This window comes from Plectropomus leopardus, chromosome 1 (assembly GCF_026936395.1).
Source record: "Plectropomus leopardus strain MGB_pleo_1.0 chromosome 1, ASM2693639v1, whole genome shotgun sequence".
Lineage (NCBI taxonomy): Eukaryota > Metazoa > Chordata > Actinopteri > Perciformes > Serranidae > Plectropomus > Plectropomus leopardus.
This window is the reverse complement of record NC_142176.1, coordinates 10,831,400-10,849,774: the sequence shown is the minus strand read 5'-3', so window position 1 is coordinate 10,849,774 and position 18,375 is coordinate 10,831,400. Positions and strand designations below refer to the sequence as shown.

At 38.3% G+C, this 18,375-nt stretch overlaps 1 protein-coding gene across 1 annotated transcript in view; it reads right to left on the bottom strand.

Annotated features, from left to right (window-relative positions):
* The window catches only part of glceb (glucuronic acid epimerase b), a 73,915-nt gene that overhangs the window by 38,589 nt on the left and 16,951 nt on the right, over positions 1-18,375 (bottom strand). The window contains exon 2 of the mRNA XM_042491734.2: positions 4,144-4,254. The gene's annotated coding sequence lies outside the window, so the exon portion shown is untranslated. The remainder of the gene's footprint in view (positions 1-4,143; positions 4,255-18,375) is intronic.

The following is an 18,375-nucleotide window of genomic DNA, read 5'->3' as shown; positions in this document are numbered from 1 at the left end:
GTCTTAAAAATAACAAAATCTGGTGACAACATGGCTGTTGCGAGTTTCATAGAGTTTTAAACAGGTCTTCAGAATATCTTTCCTATTGGTCGATTCATCCTTTGGTTTATAAAATACCTCAACTGATGCACCAGATGGTTTGTTTCACAGAACCATATGAAAAGCAGTCACTGGAAACTGTTTGGGCCGACACTTTCAAATAATACTGGCCAGGCGGTTGAATGAACAGTCTGTCTCTCGCTTTGTATCACAGGCGAACTTTAACCAATCAGATTAACGAACCAACCAGTGGAGCCAGTTGGGAAATCAAACTTTTGACAAAGCAAGTCAGTAGGCATCTATCTTTTTTTCCAACCCTCTAAAGATGTAACCACAGCCATTTCTGCATGATGAAAATGCCAGATGTCAAAACCTGACGTTTGGCTGCCAGCCTACTTGCCCATACCATTAAAAGATATGGTTGCTAGCTAGCCCACCCCACAGTCCTTACGTCTCTTCCAGCTGCTCTGAGACTACAAAACCAGCAAGTTTACTGATCTGGCATTGGGCGGTCAAGGATCCTGCGATTTTTAAAAATATTTTTTAAAATCTACTGATTTCCTTGCAATTTATGGGACATTTTTTGTCTGAATGCAGTAAAAGAAAAGTGATCTCGGCCCACACTTCAAAGGGTTAAAGGACTTAAAACCAGCTCTGTCGTTGCTGTGTGGGTAATGTGTGCAGATGGATGTTGTTTTGCTTCCCCGGTGTCGACAGGGAGCCTCCAGCTCCATGGAGCTCTATACTGTGATAAAAGAGCTAGTTGAAAATTTGCAAAGTTTCCCTTTAACGGCTGTAGCAACTGTAATTCAGCCAGCGACTGTAAAAACAGATAAACACAGGGGAGCATACACATGTAAACCAACAGATACATAAATGCATCCATATCCAACGTCCTGCCTCTGAGGAGAGCGGACAGAGCTCCACAGAATGTTTTGGCGAAGGCGCCAAGGTTCAAAGCCACTGATGAACTCAAGCTGTGCCGTTTTACAGGGCACCCCTTTATAGACGCCTTTTTGAGCCAGCAACCACCTTCCTGCGTGCCACAGTAGGAGACTCTCGGGCCTGTCATCCGGAAAGTGTGCGTGGTTTCATCTGAAGTGACTTGAAAAAAGGAGCTGCAGTCGGGAGAAGAGCAAAAGCATCGTTTCCGTCTACAAAAGCCTTCGGTGCCATTCTTTGCTGTTCCATAATGAAGAAATACTCTCCAGTTCTGCTATAACTGATGTGATTGCAGCATCTAATTTCTTTAGGAACTGCAATTGCTGTTTTGGACAAACAGTTGCCTCTCCATGTCATAACAAACACATAAACCACGCCTGTAGCTGCCAGTAGGTCATCAGAGGAAAGCAATTATTCTGAACCATTGTAGTTTGGAGATAAACGCATTTCTTGAAGCCTGACAAGATGGATGTTCATGTGATATCAAAATAATCTATCTGCCAAACAAGGTAATAAAATGCCAGAAAAAAACAGAAAATCGCAATTTCCTAAAGCCCGATGTCCCATTTACCCACAACTTGTTATGATGCCCCACAGCCCCAAACCCAAAAATATTCATTTTACCATAACATAGGATAAAGAGAACCAGTAAATCCTTGCAACTGAAACTGGAGCTACTTTTTGCTTGAAGAATAACTTAAAACGATTAACCAATTATGAAAATAGATTCTGAGTGACACAGTTACAATTTTGGTAACGCTGCAGTGTCACCATGCATCTGTAAAACATGCACTTGCACTATTCCAGGCCTGCAATTAAGGTATGGACACCATTTTTCCTGCATTGCTTTTAGAGAGGCAGATACATCAACACAACAGACCAACAAGCAAACTTGCATCACTGCTCAGTAATAAAGCTTTGTTTAGAGGCAGCCCAGAAGTGAGTAAACTGCTTTAAAGTTAATGTGCCTGTGCGTTTTATCTCTAGTAGGAGGATTAAGCAGGTCATTACCAAAAAGCTTATAACTGAGGCCGACTGAGGGATTAAGTAAACTCCTAATCAAATGGAGGAGAGACCAGAGAGAAATGTATAAACAAGACCTCTCTGCATCGTTTTAGAGGCGGGTCATGTCGACTGCTTGTCCTACAACATCATAGAAACACATTTGGGGAAAAAAGAAGAGGGGATGTCCAAGATAAGAATAAAATCATGCTATGGCAAAATTTAATGAATATGGTATACAAATGCTGCAACAATAATCTGGACCATTTAACTAGCAGTTAGGGGCAAAGAGGAGAAATGTTTTGGCACTTTCTTCAAGGGTCACTTTGGTAATTTTGATCCTGGCCACTATTTCCCCATGTTTTGTGTCTAAGAGATAATGGCAACAACAATTTTCAGCTGGCAGCTACAAAACTGGCTGCAATGTACCTGCTTGGGGCATTTCAGCACTGTCAGTTTACGCCCTCTAAAACTTTGTTAGCGGCAAAAACAAGCACTTTTAGTGGAAGTACATTGATGGTGCACAAACGTCCAAGTGATTACATTGCAGGATGTTTCGCAGCTGCCGGTCGCAGTGCTCTTACTCAATACTGGACCAATTTCAAAAAGTGTTGTTCCCATTCGTCACTTAGACACAAAAACATGTGAAAATAGGCTCCAGGTTGACAAATACTGAAGCTACTCTTTACAGTAGAATCAGATAAGTTAATATTTGAAAACTGTATTTCAGCAAGTCCACAAAAACTGGAGTGTTGAAGTATAACATACGAGCTAACTGACAGACTAATCTTAAGGGTGATATTGGTTATCTATATGACCAATATCAATTTTGCAAACAATGTATTTCCAAAATTAAAATGAATAACTAAATCAATTTACAATTTACTAACTATCCATACGTTTGAATGGGAGTATTTTTTTGTACTTATGATGTTATCAGATATTATGTTTTGAGGTCCTGAAGACACTGCAGCCCATGTTTCTGTCAGTTAATGAAGCAGACATGTAGCCTGCAGCTTAATCCTTTTGAGTACTATTAAAAATATAGTTAAACGGAAACAAAAACAACACAAAATGGCTCAAGGATCTACTGCTTAAAAGCAATATACACAATAACATTTCATCATGTTTTCTTTTCTTTACAGAAAGGATAAGAGTAAGCTCAAAGGAAGATTGCCAAGATTGAGACCAAAGTAAACATCTTTCCACTTCTTTTTTATGTTCTTTGTGACTATAAATGCCTGCATTTTTCCAAATATAAAAAAAATATATAAAAAAATGTTTTTCTGCATTAAACAGCTCCCCTAGTTTTTCTTTGTGAGCTTAATATTTACGAAATCATAAAGAAATCAGCTAAACTTCATCATTAACTCTGTTGAAACTAGTTAACACTCCAAAACTTAAACGATTCGACACTCACTTTTTATAACTTGATTATTAAACAAGCAATAAGTTGAGTAATATGGCAAATGTTACCAAGGAAAAAACAGGCTCAACAGTGTGTTCACTCTGGTGGATGATGATTTCAAAATACACAAATGATTATAACACACGGACCATGTGACACAGCTGTCTTCAGTATCAGCCGTGGTATAAAGTGGTGTGCCATTATCCAGGGATTTTCACATTGCTGCACGGGGGTGTGTGTCTCTTCATGCGGACACACAGTTCCCCATGTTATACAAGCTAATGAGCCCGGAGTTAGTTCAAAGAGCTCCATCTTTCCTTATGCTATCAAAGATGATTCAGTGATGACAAGAGGAGAAACGCAGAGCTTCAGGGGACTTGTAACAGCTATGCCTAATCATTTCATCATAAAAGGAAGACTGGTCCATTTTTCACAGTGGACAAAAGAGCATGCAGAAAATGTAAGAATTAATTTGTCCATATAATGAGGTCTAGCACAAATTGGCATCCACAAAAGGTTGTTCTGTATATTTACAGAATGTTATTTACATGCGCATACAGTACGTACGGTTATTTCACAAAACAAAAATTTGCTTCAGCTGGATCGTAATCAGGCATTGTGTATGAGTAAAATATCTACGCTAAATAACATCTACATAATGACTTTTCTTCTGAGTTTACTAGTTACATGACTGTGTTTAAAGTGAATGAATGCTGCCCTGAATCAAGAGGTTTGATGATATTGTTACTGACCTCTAATCCATTCACAAAGAAACGGCCAACTGACTGGACATCCTGTCGACATTCACCGCCAAGTCTTTCCACCGCTCCTTCTTTTGGTATTTCTTGCAGTTTCCTCAGCACCTGACGTGACAGAGATGACATTACAATTTCATTACTGAGACATGACGTTACATAAAAAAAGTACATAAACATGTATAGAAATCTGTAATTTTGTATGCATAACATGCAAGAGCATGTATGTGATGTAAGGAGATAATGCATATTTGAATATGAACCTACACAAACATATTTATAGATATTGGTGTTTCATTTTGTTTAAATTTTTCAAAGCTTTCAAAAGCTTCAGTTTTTTCAAAGCCGTCTCTTTTTTTGCCTCCCTGTCACAAGTTGCATGCCAATGAGTTGTGAGCTGTTGAAGAGAAGCCATTTTTCCCTGTCAGTGTTTCGTTTGAATAAATTTTAAACTTCTAAAGAGCTAAAATTATTTCACATGGAAGACAAAAAGAAAAATCCCCAAAAAATAAACATTACTTGCAGCAAAAGTTTTGTTCTACTGTTTCCTACCCCAAACATACTACCCCCAGATTCATCATGTGACTCCTTCTGTGGGTCCTCACTCACAGGTTGAGAGGCACTGCCCTGCAGGCCTGTGTTGCTTCTTTAGGCCCAGACACACCAAACTGACATTAAAGGACCAGTGGTGATGAAGGCCAACTGTAAGGTTGCTTCATGTCACCTGTGTCTTAGCTGAAAGGTTGAACATGAGCAAACTGCAAAGACTACAGCCAACTAGCATGTACGTTCTGCGCCCACATGAGAGAAGGAAATAACTCTCCATACCAGCAGACGGCAATAGTTTCTCAGTGTAACTCAATGCAATTCAATACAACTGTTAACAGTTTACTGAAGCTCACTTACTTAGGCATAAATAAGGGTGGGGCTGTTTGGAGTGACAGGCTGTCTGCAGTGTCCTCAGCTTTCATACAGACCCATCCCTCGCTCCTCCTCCATGTGAGCCTCACACACAAATATGGTCACTTCTAGATCCAAAAAGTCAAGATGGCAACAGCAAAAAAGTTGAACTTGAGGTATCAAAACAGCAGTCCACAAACCTGCTGACCGAAGCTCTGATTCTTCGCTGAAGACCAGAAAATGGTCTTCAGGACAGCCCTAATAAAAAGTTTGCTTTGACTTCACTCCCTCTTGAATAATAGCGGTTTGTTTGCTTTCCTCGCTTGGGTTTCTATTCTCACCTGCTGAGCTGAACTGCCAGTCAGAGTGAATTCATTCATAGACAGGCTCCTCCCTCTCTGATGCTGATTCATAATGCCGAATCACTTCACAAGAGCTGACTAGTGCCAACAGTGCAGGATACACCCCCAAAACTAGAGTGACAGATACTCACAGATGGCCCAACATTGACTTAAAGCCGACCATCAGCTTGGTGTATCAGGACACATACATCCACCCCAAGTTTTCGCCAACAAAACGACATTTGTCACTAATCTGCATCTATTTCCATAAATTGAAAATAAATGCTTATTGCTATTCAGAGTCACATCGAAGTGCCGAATGGCAGGCTTGGGCCGTGTTCATCCCAGTGTGCATTGAGTGAAAGTCAGTTACAGTTGAAAGGTTTCTGTTCTCACATGTTCAATATTAACATGGCTTACAGGATTTTAAGTGTTAGATAATCATGCAGAGGAATGAATTCCTAAGTACTCTGAACATCTTGGTCTGAACAGGCTCCACATGAAATCCTTTAACAGGCTAAATGTTTCCGGAGCTAAATTATGATTGATCGCTCCTGCACACTAAGCAGCTTTTCAACACAAACTTTTCTGAGGGAAACAAAATCATCAGCTGTTGCAATTCTTTTTCACTGCAGCTAATTATAACCTTAAATCAATGCTCCACAGACTCTGACACTGATGCTCTATAAATTAAGACGAGGAAACAAATACATAATTGTAATTGCAGCCGTGATGAATTTCTGGGCTTGCCGACAGCAGGGTCATTAATGTACAACCAATCTATCAGTGCAAATACGCGAGTGCAAATACGCGAGTGACATGGATACTTTACTCTGCAATTAATCTCACCAATGTATTTCTAGCCCCTGTTGAAACAGGCTGTTAAACTAAAGAAGGTGCTAAATCGCCACATCAAGGAGAGAATATTGATTTTTTTATGAAATGTGCTTATTGACAAAGCACTTAAATTAGATATTGTAGAAATAAAACCAGCTGGGCTCCTCCTGTCACTGCAGCCCCCCCTGCAGTTTTACAACGCTTAAAGAGAGAAAAGATAGAGAGGCCAAGAAAACGACAAAGCGAACAGAATCCTAAAATATAATGCAGTTCAAAAAGAAATAAGTCAAATGAGTCAAAGAGGTCAGTGTGTCATTCATTACCACTGAGATTTATTCTAAATCAATATCTGAAACTTTCTGCTGTTGTTACCTTCAGACTCTGCTCTCAACTGGTTGAAGACAGCTCTTAAGAACAATAAAATAATACTTAGTGCTAGAGTTGGGTCAATGTCTGGTTTACCGGTCCAGTCTGGTGTACAAGCTTGAACCAGTTTGATTTTATGCAAACTGGCTGAACCAACATTTGTACCCATGACAAGTTCTGGCAAATAAAAAAATTGTCTATTTAATCAATCCGTGCTGACAACATCACAGCGCGAAAGCCAACTCATAAAACATCAGTAATAAGCAATACGACAACGTCATTAACACAATATTATGTTTTTTCCAGTTTTTGGCTTAACATCAAACCGGTTAGAAAATTTTCACACTGGCCCAACCCAACAGTGCTGATACAAACTGAATCAAATCTTCGCAGCCTTTTTGTCTGTTTTTATATTCACTCTACGCCAACCCTGGCTAAAGAAACAAAACTGCTAAAATTATTTAAGATAATTTATGTTCAAAATCTGTGGCTACTTCCCACATACAGGATATATACATTACAGAGGTCTAAGAAACAAAATAAATAAAATATTTAACATAATTATGCTCTGACGGCACACAGGAGGATGTGTGTTTGTGTAACCTGGCTTTTTCTGAAAGATGGCACATGTACCCAGACAGAGTGAAAAGGGAGTAGAAATGTCAGCAGTCTTAATCAATATTCCCTGGCTACTGTATGGGCGTACTGATGCTTTTTGGAGGCAGGTGTGCTGCAGGCAGATGGTGAGAAGTAGAAAATGAGAGTAAACGTCTGCCTAGAGCAGCTCATTATTCCTGGAGCTTATCCTGCACCACTCCTGCCATCTATGCATTTTCTGGGCATCATTTTATTGTAGATATCTCCTCTCTGTGAACATCTGGGTATGGTGCTGTCTTGCTTTAAAGAAGTATCTCAGTTGAGTTGAATAGAAGCCAAACTCAAGTCAAGAATAGCACACCAATCTATACATACTGTTATGTGTGGCCATTTGAAATGACATGCATCTGTGTTAAACCAACAGGACTCACACAGGCAGTGCCATCTGCTCTTCACTAAACACTTGGAGAAGTCACAGGAGCTGAGTCTGTGAATGTGGATGTGCCACTAAGGTTCTCAATTAGGAAACTGTCTTCAATAACCCCTGCATGCAACCGAGACAATCAGTTTCTGATTTTCTGCAGGTATCTTTAAAGCCACAACACAAGAAAAAAACCCTACTTTCCTTTCCTTTTTGTGGCTGACAGCACATTTTTTGTTTCACGATCAAATAAAAATGTATCATTATTAGTTTTATCGGCGGTGTCTTTAACCATTTAAAAACTGGAGCGACATCACTTTTCTTGTGCTGCTTTCAGATGCCTTTAAAAAGTATTTAAACCTGTGAACCCAGAGCAAATTGGTGCAATTTCTTTCAAACATGGGAAAAAGGCAATGAGCAACTTGGTAAGAAATGTTCCACAAATTGCAATAAATTAGTAGATTCAGAAAATTATTTTTTTTAAAAAAGGGGAAAACATATTATCAGAATTACATATGTAAATGAGGTTACAAAATTGTTATAATTTTTAAGCATTTTTGACTTGCTTTTTTTCGAATAAGTTTCAGGTAACTGTACGTTTTACTAATTTCCTCCTCATTTTTGGGTCATTTCACATTTGTTGCTCAATGTTTTTTTTTTAATGAAATCAAACTAATAGGCTTAGGATCCAAAGTGTTAATTGTGTTCCCTCTTAACATCTAAATAAATAATTACATTTTTTACAAAACATATTTATAAGTTATTTAATGTGGGAAAAAATGTACTTTTGGTCTATCTTCACTTTGCTGAATAACAGAATAAACTCAGTGAGGCAGAGTTAATCTTGCTTGAATATATGTTTCATACAACACAAATCTGAAAAGATCTTGGAACAACATGTATACACAAAGCCATACCAAAAACCTAAAGTAACAAAACAATGATTAAGTCTTACATAGTGTGTTTCACACGTCCAATATTTTATCACTGGAATCTAAACATCGTCCTTATCTTATTGTCTGTTAAGCTCGAGGCAGCCTGGAGCCTCCTCACATGCCTGCATACTGACAGTGAAGGACTCCGAAAATACATAAACCATTACCACAGATGAATCATACATCCATACAATGACTATTATTATACATGATGACATTTATATAGTTTCATGTCAAATCATTTTCCACGACAGTTCTCTGCAGCCTAACACAACAGTCCTGTCAGAAATCCAACACTCATGAAGGTGTAATGCTCCAGTTTTTCTGAAACAGTTTAAGGGAGGGGTTGATTCAACTCAATGATCATTTTCAAGGATGCAATTTGTGGTGCTCTCCATTTAGATAAATGGAGTTAAGATAAATAACAGAGGCATCTCTCTCTAAAATGCAATACAGTTCAAAAGCTCCACACGCAGCATTTAAAATGACCTAAATGTTGAAAAAAAACTCTTCTCTAAAACAGTTTCCTCAAAATCTGAACTCATGAAAGTAGGATTTACTGCAGGACTTGTATTGTATTAGACTGCATTAAGCTTACTGAGCTTCAGGAAAAACAAGTAGTTGTGCTACGCTGCACATAAAAGGCCAAGTAGCTAATGAGTGAAGTGACATCTTTTAACGACATTAATAATGAGATGCAATGCATCAGGATCTGTCTGGTTTCACTCAGCAGGTGATTGATTACCAATGTCCTGGAGTAAACTCTGCATACAGATAGATATTTAAAAACAAAGTTTAAATGTCACTGAAATTAAAAATGTGTTCATTTTTTGTTGGTTTTCATTTGATTGTAACAATATTATAAAAGATGTTTTGGTCTGGTCTTGTTTTGCTCCAAATGTTCATTATCTTTAAAAGGTGTCTTGTCTTTAAAAAGACAGATAAACAAAACAAAACTTTGGTTGATGCGAAAAAAAAACAAAAGTAGTTGATGGACTATTAGAGGTGTTTTGATAAAAAGGTACAAAAGTCCTTATATAATTTTATCAAAGATGAGCTCCTTCCTTGACTGTGGTATAAATTACTGCTAAAATCACTATAGCAGAAAATTCAACTACGTTTTTGCTTATAAAAGAAACTGCAATTACGTTTGACTCGTTGACTTAAGTTTTTGCCAGAAGTTTAATTTAAAGTTGAAGCCAAAGCAGGCCAAAGTATGAGTTATAGAAATAATCTCTTAAGGATGTGTTATTACGAAAGGCGATGAAAGCCAAGAAGCACTCCAGCTCCTCTTCAAGGTGGCTTAGCATGTGGCTCTCAAAGCTTAGCACTGCACTGACACCATTTTCATAGCCTTTACATATTGTCCCATTCAATCGACCTTTCTTAAGCATTGGGCTGACACTTCGCATATGAATCATGAACATCAACTTTATAGCTCTCCCCTGTGAATACATTTTGAACATTAAGCCGAGGATATTTCTTTTACGGCGGCTTGACTGAGAATGATATTAGGTCATTAATTATTCTAGTCGCTCCTCATTTTCTGCCATCTTGACACAGGCAGCCATCTATCAGGATTTGTAGTTGGGGTAAAAAGAGAGATGGAGACCCATCTGTTGGGCATTCATAATACATCCATTTTCTCTGGGGAGTCAGTGGCTGGCCAAACACTGCATGATCGCACCACTGATGCCACCATGGTGCCAGCCATCGTTGACCATCTGATGCCCAAAGCAATTTCCAAGAATTCCGAGTCCGCAAAGTGAAGAGCTCAATTAATAGAGATTTCTGCTTGCAGAGCTGGAGCGAATGAATTAAATGTGATCACTTCTTATCACACATTTTATCAACTGCCTCTGCACACACACACAAACAGACACACACAAAGTGGAGGCACTGTGGTACACATATTTACAGATTCAGTACAATTTTTACTGTCATCCTTTCAATTAGAGTTTGGAGCTGAAACTCGTGATTATTCTTGCCATTGGTTTTTATTTTTATTTGTTCCAATTAAGTGATGAATCCACACTTGACTACTAGAATATTTTTCAATATATATAATTTTCAAGTTCTCGAAGCCCAAGAGTTTATCTTCACTTTGCTTGTTCTGTCAAATTAAGAGCCCAAAATCCTAAAGTTATTAAATGAACTGACCTATATGACAAAGAAAAGTAGCAAATTCTCACATGAGAAGCTGAAACCATGGGAATGCATAGCATTACTGCTTGAAATATCTTTTAAACAATTAATCAGCTAGCAAAATAGTCAATTTTCTCATTGCATATTGAGCTACATCCTCATTTAATGATGGCTGACAGGTTCTGGGATTGCCTTTTGGCCAATTAGTTTGCGTCTTTTGCTCCAGTACAGACTGTTAACCCGCTGCTCAAACAATATTGTTCAAGACTACTCAGACTACAAACAGACTATAAACACTAAAAACATTATTCCGATGCCAACATTTTATCCTATTGCTCACAGATCTGCATACATATGGAGATATCCGTCTACAGAGATTGGTAGGTATTTAACTTCCATATTTTGATACATGCATTGAAATATTATAGAGTACTTGGGGGGAAAAAAAAGTCTAACGTAAAAATAGGAAATTAAAGGTAATGAAAATAGGCCAACAACAGAAAACAAGTGCATTTGGAAATTAATTTTGTGAATACCATCAAATAGACAATTTAACCATTAATTCAAAGTTAACTTTGACTTGCTCACCTCATTGTCTGTTAAATTGCTGCTTGGCTAGCACAAGCTAAGACAGCAGCAGTGGCTTCCATCCAATACCGAGCCGTTTAACAGTCCCAGCAAACTCACACTGACACAGAAACAGCTGGACTCTGTCATTAAGCCCATTAATAAGCAGCTCTACAAAGATTTTATCTCAAGATAGATATCGGTTTATGGTACTCAAGGTAGATGCTGGATAAAAACAGCTGTTTTGGAAGACACACATCTGCATGTGTAAGTCAAACCTAATATAATATGTGTGTTGTCCACTAAGTTATGTGCGTGTACAAAGAGGTAAAGGAACAAGAGACTACATTCAGAAGTTTAAATCTGTCATTGGAAAGGAGACAAAGAAAAAGAGTCTCTTTTCAGGCCAATATTTTATACCAAAGGTTACAAAACATACACTCTTAACAATATAACTGAAACTTGCTCATCACGTATTCATAACAACCCATGAAAAGTAATAAAAATTAGGCAATCTTGATAACGTCTTATGAACTGCCATGAAATAATACAATACTTCTTTATTAAAACTGGTCTAATTAAATCAAAGAAATATGCATAAACTAAAAATCTGTTCTTTGCCAAAACATTGATCTTCAATCTCCCCTTTTCCCAAGAAAGGACATAAACCTGGGGGCCAATGCTAGTCACCAATGCTAGGCATATTCTCCCAAAGCATCGGCCCCATGCCAACCTCTACCAACTCTCAAAACATTAGGGTAATTTTCACGCTGGATTTAGCAAACAAAGGGGTTTCAGCGGGCCTGCATCACATGCTGTGAGATGCGTTGTGGTTGTCACAAGTGTTCAGGAACACAGACAGTAAATTCTGACGTTATTTAGTGGTGCTTTGCATATATTTGGAGGCTCCGTCGCTCCCTTTTTGTGGCTAAATTGGGTGCAGCTGTTCACCCACTTGTTTGCGCTCTCCTTTCCCATGCAGACTATTTTCTATTTACAAAACCTTTAAAAACAGAACTATATACTTCCATACTTCACCTGTAGTATCATAAGTAAGTTACACTTAAATAAACATAGACACTGCAATACTTTTTGCATTCAATCTTTAGATCATTGCAACATCAGTGTTAAAGTGACAGAGTCAAAGGATGAGGCAACAAGCACAAACAGGCTCTGGAGAGCAGGAGGAGTCAACGCGCATACGCAGAATAAAACAGAGAAACTTGAGAAGTGAAGCTTCTCTGAGAGCCACTCCTGCTCTGCACTCCAACTCTTAACTGAAGAAACAGGATGAAAGGAAGACTTGGAGTGGGAGGCGGCAAAGACAAGCTTGCAAGAGGAAGCCAAGATGAAAGTAAATAAGAGTTTGGAAGTTTTTGGAAGCTGAGTAAATACCCTCGGTGCCTGTCAAGACCCTGTGGTGCTCTCTGTAGTGAACTCGGCGTTCAGGTTTGTAGGCAAAAACTGGCGGCAGAAAGACTTTACCATCGGATTCCAGCAATAAGTCACAGAAGCAGCAAATAAACATATATACACACAGCAACGTTCAGCATCAGCAATAAACAAGATAAGCCACAGGAATTATTTATTATCTCATTAGGTATGCAAAAGCTGAAGCTGTAAACTTAAATCCACCAAACTAGTGTCCACATGAGACTTTATTTACAGATATTTAATTTTGCTGCTAGACGAGACTTAAAGCTCATCACATCGTGTTTGTTCTACAACTTTTTCATTACAGATTAATCTGCAGATTTTCTTCCATATTTGATTTATTGCTTCATTTATGAAATGTCAAAACAGTGCAAAAAAAGGCAATTGCACTTCCCCTAAGAGTCTAAGATGACATCTTCAAATAGTTTGTTTAGTCCAACCTATAGTCCAAAAAGAAAAGACATTCAATTTATAATAAGAAGCAGCAGATCTTTAAATTTGAGGAACTAGAATCAGTGAATGTAAGAGACTTTAGCTTGAAATGATTAATCAAAATTTTAAAAAGCTGCAAGTTAATTTTCTGTGGATCATTTAATTAATCAACTAAATCTTTCCGCTACAAGATAGTTGCCTGGGTCCAAACCTTTGAATCCACCCCATCGACAGACTTTGAGTTGACTAATTTGTCTGGCACCATGACATAAAACAGCGGTTCCTTTTTCTAAAGACAACCAATGTGCACACCGGGGACTCGATTAGCCAATCAGCGCCACGGGCGAGACTAACAGCGCTGTCAAACTGTTGTCAAGCAATGCTGCAGAACCAAAAGGGGAGTAATAAAAACAATGGCGGGCACTACGGACAAGACAGACGCTGCTATTAAGGCTGGTCTAAATCAAAATTTCTTTGCAATGTCTTTACTTCACTCTGCTATTAAAACCCCGTCAAAACAAGTATGTTGACATGACTACCCATTACTGTGACTTTAAATGTCACTGTATTCAGGCGGATATGTGGGTCTCTAGTTGAGTGATTAGGGAACATTGAATCCCCCCACAGACATTAGTCTTGTTTTTCCATAGCTTTGTGTAAGGATGCAAGTCAACTACAGTAGAAATCCAATCATTTCAATGAGAGCCTCCATGATCTCCAACATGTTTACAGATCTCCTCCCTATGTTTTTTTCGGTCCAGTATTTTCTGCAGCAGATTTCGGACAGACCTCATGCACTGTGCCACAGGCAATAGGCATAAAAACAAGTGAGCTATCAAATTAATGGATGTACAGTAATACAGCTCTACAACTCTACAAATTTTCTGAGTAAAAAGTTCAACTGCATGTTTAACAACATTAGAAGCATGCTAACTGTGTAACATAAAGAGTACACGTACAGTGGATTACACGTCTCCTAGAATAATATTCTCTTCTACTTCGTAGACTTGACAAAAAATACAGACACAAAACTATGTGGAATTGAGGCGTTAGAGTGGATCCAATGTCAGACTGAAGATGGAAATAGAGTTTAACGAGTTGACAATACTGTCTGATATCAGGCAATTAAAATAGAACTAGTTTGTTTATAGCAAATTAAACATGTTTTCAGGAAATCAAAACCCAATTATTTTCTGACTCTCCTGACCCAAAAATAAATCAAAAGGCCATGCCTAGAGTGCAGGAAAATATATTTAGTTTTTTAAAGGACAGAGGATGAGCACTCGTGCAGAACAAGTACAGAAAGACAACTGACACGAAAACATGTGCTACCGGCCTCTGTGTATCTGACGAACAGCTCTGAACTTGTTAGCAGCACAGACACCTCGGTTTGAGCTCTGAAAAAGCAGAGGGCTGTGCCCCAGCTGCCTTTCACATGAAGACAAGACTTGCATCTTCAGAACCTTGTTAGTTCTCTGAAAAGGCCACCGACTAGTTTGGAATATTAAGCAGCTCATGCTGTCGGAAATCAAAAGGATTTTGGAAGAGAGTGGGAAGCTTCAAAAAGGCTTTGATGGTATATATCGCTCAATCTCCTGCAGATATGACGGAATGAAGAAATAAAGATAAGGGAACAAAGAGCTTCTGAGAGAGGAGGATGGCTGAGGTTACGCTGCTCCTCTCAAGATTCTGCATATGCATTTATCATTATTCCGCAATCAGAGAGACTTGCTCTTAAAATGTCAAGACTTCTGACTGGAAAGACTGATAGCATGTGAGAGACAGAAATAGAAAAAAATAGGAAAGTGGGACAGCATAATGTTTCAGGTCATTTCTCGAAACAGGCACGCTCAAGTGAGGCAGTTGTCTCACTTCCAGTAATGTTCAAATGCGAACATTACATTAATAAGTAAGTTACATGTCAGTGCTATAGCGTCTGGCACTACTGTACTCCGTGCAGAAAAGGAAGCATCAATAGATAATGTACAGAAATTTTTTGATGACTTGAGATTCACCTTATGTTTCCGGTCGATCCTCTTCTGGGAATGGGAACAGTAATTAGGGTGTGTGGATGGAAAAATACTGTTTCCTTATGAACAAGACTAAAGGGGGACAGAGGAAGGAAGCAGAGCAGAAATCTTTGTTATGATTTCTGTGTGGGAGAGGAAGCGTTTTATCCAATTCTCTCTGGAGGAATCTAAGGTCAGGATCCTAATGAAATGACTGGATCACCAGCGGCCTTCGCAGGAATAATTACAGAAGCAGCAAGTTCCCGCTGAGAGATTCAAAGACAAAAGCACACTATTTTTTCTTGGTGTGACTCTTAGCCAAACATGTTGATCTAATAACAGCACTCCTTTAACAGTGAAAAAACTAAATAAATCAACCATCACTTTGCAGAGGGATTAGATTTAGCCTGATAACATGTCTCATGCAAACGCCCTTCCTTCAGTCACAGGAAAAAACATACTGCCCTTGTTGCCTAAATGCAGTCTTTGGTTTAAAAAAAAAAAAACTTAATTTGAGATTGAGTTGAGACCTAAAGAGTCACCGTAGAGATAATCAAGAGATTTAATATATAAAGAGCCTTGGCTCAAGGAGGTGACGAATTTACCAGAAATACAGCGACAAGGTTGAACATCTGCAGCAATAGGGGAGAGCTAAATGGTTCCTTCTAGCTGTCTTTGCTACATTCTGCAGGGTTACCAATAAATAGCCTTTTCAAGCAAATTATAACTTCAGTTAGCGTCCCGTCAATCTGCTTTCTCTCTTCCCTGTAATTGCTCTTCAGTAATTCCCTTCATCTTCACTCTGTAGCTCTTGGGCCATTTCTTTCCATTATAGTTTATCCTGCCTTCATATGTTCATATGATCACACAGGAATATGTTAAGGGCATTAAGGCTGTTGTACTTGGTGATTGAGGACTGTAATCTTCTAGTTTTACACATTGTGCCGTTGGCTGTGCCAATTCTTTGACACTGTTCGCAAGTCTATCAGCTTGTTACTCGGTTTGTAACCCAGAACGTCCATGTGGCTTGGCTGCAAAACTTCATGCCATGGTCCAAAAGACTACTGGAGGAATTTCAGAAGTGGAGCATCTGAAGAAGTCTTTTTCTCTTTGTGCATGTCAGCTCCATGATTAGTTAACTTTGATGTTATCACAGACATTAAATTTTCATTTTGTGCTGTGCAACACCAAATGTTACTATGAAAAGCATAGAATTTTTAAAATCAAATAATTGGTACAATACTCAAGTAATACTCTGTTAAATTATTAAACTGAGAAATATTATTCAGTATCTTCTCATTTATTCTCACCAACACCACTAATGAATATGCATTTAACCAATGATGCAGATATATTGTATATATTTCTTATTCTTATTTCTATGTAAGTATATAGTATGTTGTAGCATAATGCACATTTTTTAATACATACTTCAAAACTTTTACATACTAGATTTCTTCATTATGCAAGGAACATTTTTTAATAATTAATTATATATTTTTTACACACTTGACATACTTAGAACATTATGGAAATTTTCAAATATTTTACATACTAGTGTGAAAACGGAAGCAAAGTGCACATATTTTTACATTATATTTTCTATTTTCATACTTAATATTTCTACTGTCTTTAATTATCCATATTTTACATCAGAGCGAATGTAACTATGACAATCACAGTTCCCCCTCGGGGATCTGGCAGCACTGCTGAACTTAACTGTAATAGATTGTACAGGTGTACATAATCGGCCACTGAGCACATAGTGCACTATATTTTTTCCCCACCATTTTGATATGAGGGGCTGAATGTCATATGTTTGCTTAATATTAGTGCCCTCAAAAATTCCTACAGTGGAACAATGCAACAGTACCAAAGTGACATCTACTAACAATCCAACAATGCAAGGCATTTTAGATGCAGAATTTAGAGTCATGCAACACTACACCTGTCAGTAATTCTATAAAATAATTATGATCAATACAGTGCGGAGTGTGTATTATATATGGAGAAGTTAGAGATCTCCAGAGTTGTGCTGCATATTCGTCTTTACTGCAGGTGGAAACATTAATGACCTGATTCACTACCTGAAGACAGAAACCTGCCTCTGCAGTAGGTAGTGGTGCTAAACCAAAAAAAAAAAAAAAAAAAGAGCCCAAAGGTCCATTAAATAAAACGCTAAACAACAAAACACATTTTTTGTTTGATTAGCCTTTTTCTTATCTATACCTTCATCTACAACATCCCTTCTACATGTACACTGTCATTCCATTATATCACCCCACACAAACAAGGCTCTTGCCTTGGTTTTATAATCACACTGTCCTTTCTACATTCAAAGGATAAAGCGGGTTGAAGATATGACATTGAGATAGCCATGGTCCATCAAATTCGTCATTGCTAACAGGGCTGTCAGAGCTGAGCTGAATGGCAAATGTGCTACTCAGGCATGGGATCGGGTGTACAGTAGGTACGGGCAGTGGAGAGGCAGAGGAGAGGAGACATGCCTGTGCTTTGATGGTACAGCAAAGCCTATTTATTCAGCTGCTTTTCTTCATATGTGGATCTGCACAGCGCCAGCAAATTCACTCCCTTTTCTGCAGTCAGCATTCCCAGGGCTTATAGACTTCAGCCGCATTCATAATGAGAAGGCAAGTGCAAAAGAAAAAACGTGAATCATTAAGCTCTCATGCAAAAATAAATGATCAAAAACAGCTCCCATTGTCTTCTAGCATGACACTCAAATTATCTAACATAGGAGATTAACTGGTGTATGAGTGCAAATAAAGGTACTGCATGCAAGTGGACAAAAAATGTTTGTGGTTTGGCCAAAATAATTCAAGTGACTGAATTTTGAGTTTATCATTTTTAGCAACTACTTATCTGAAGAAAACTGACTTTAAAATTTGCTTCTGAGGAATTCTAAAATCGCCTGAGCTATCTCACTTCTGATGTAGAAGAAATTTTGAGCCTTCATCTCTCTTGAAGCCAATCTCTTTGTGTTTGCCTGATTGACTAAAGCCTGCTCAAAACTTTGAGAACAAAGGCATTTTCCTCTACCACGCACTAGCCAGCATTGATTTGCAGAATTCATTTGGGACTCTGCAGAGACTTACAGGTAAAACACCGCTTTAATAACGCATTGAATGTTTTCGATTCTTGTGAGCAGCATCTATAGGCAATTTAGAGTTCCGAGTTCATCTGACCTACATGTCTTTCGACCGTAGGAGGAGACACGAGCACCC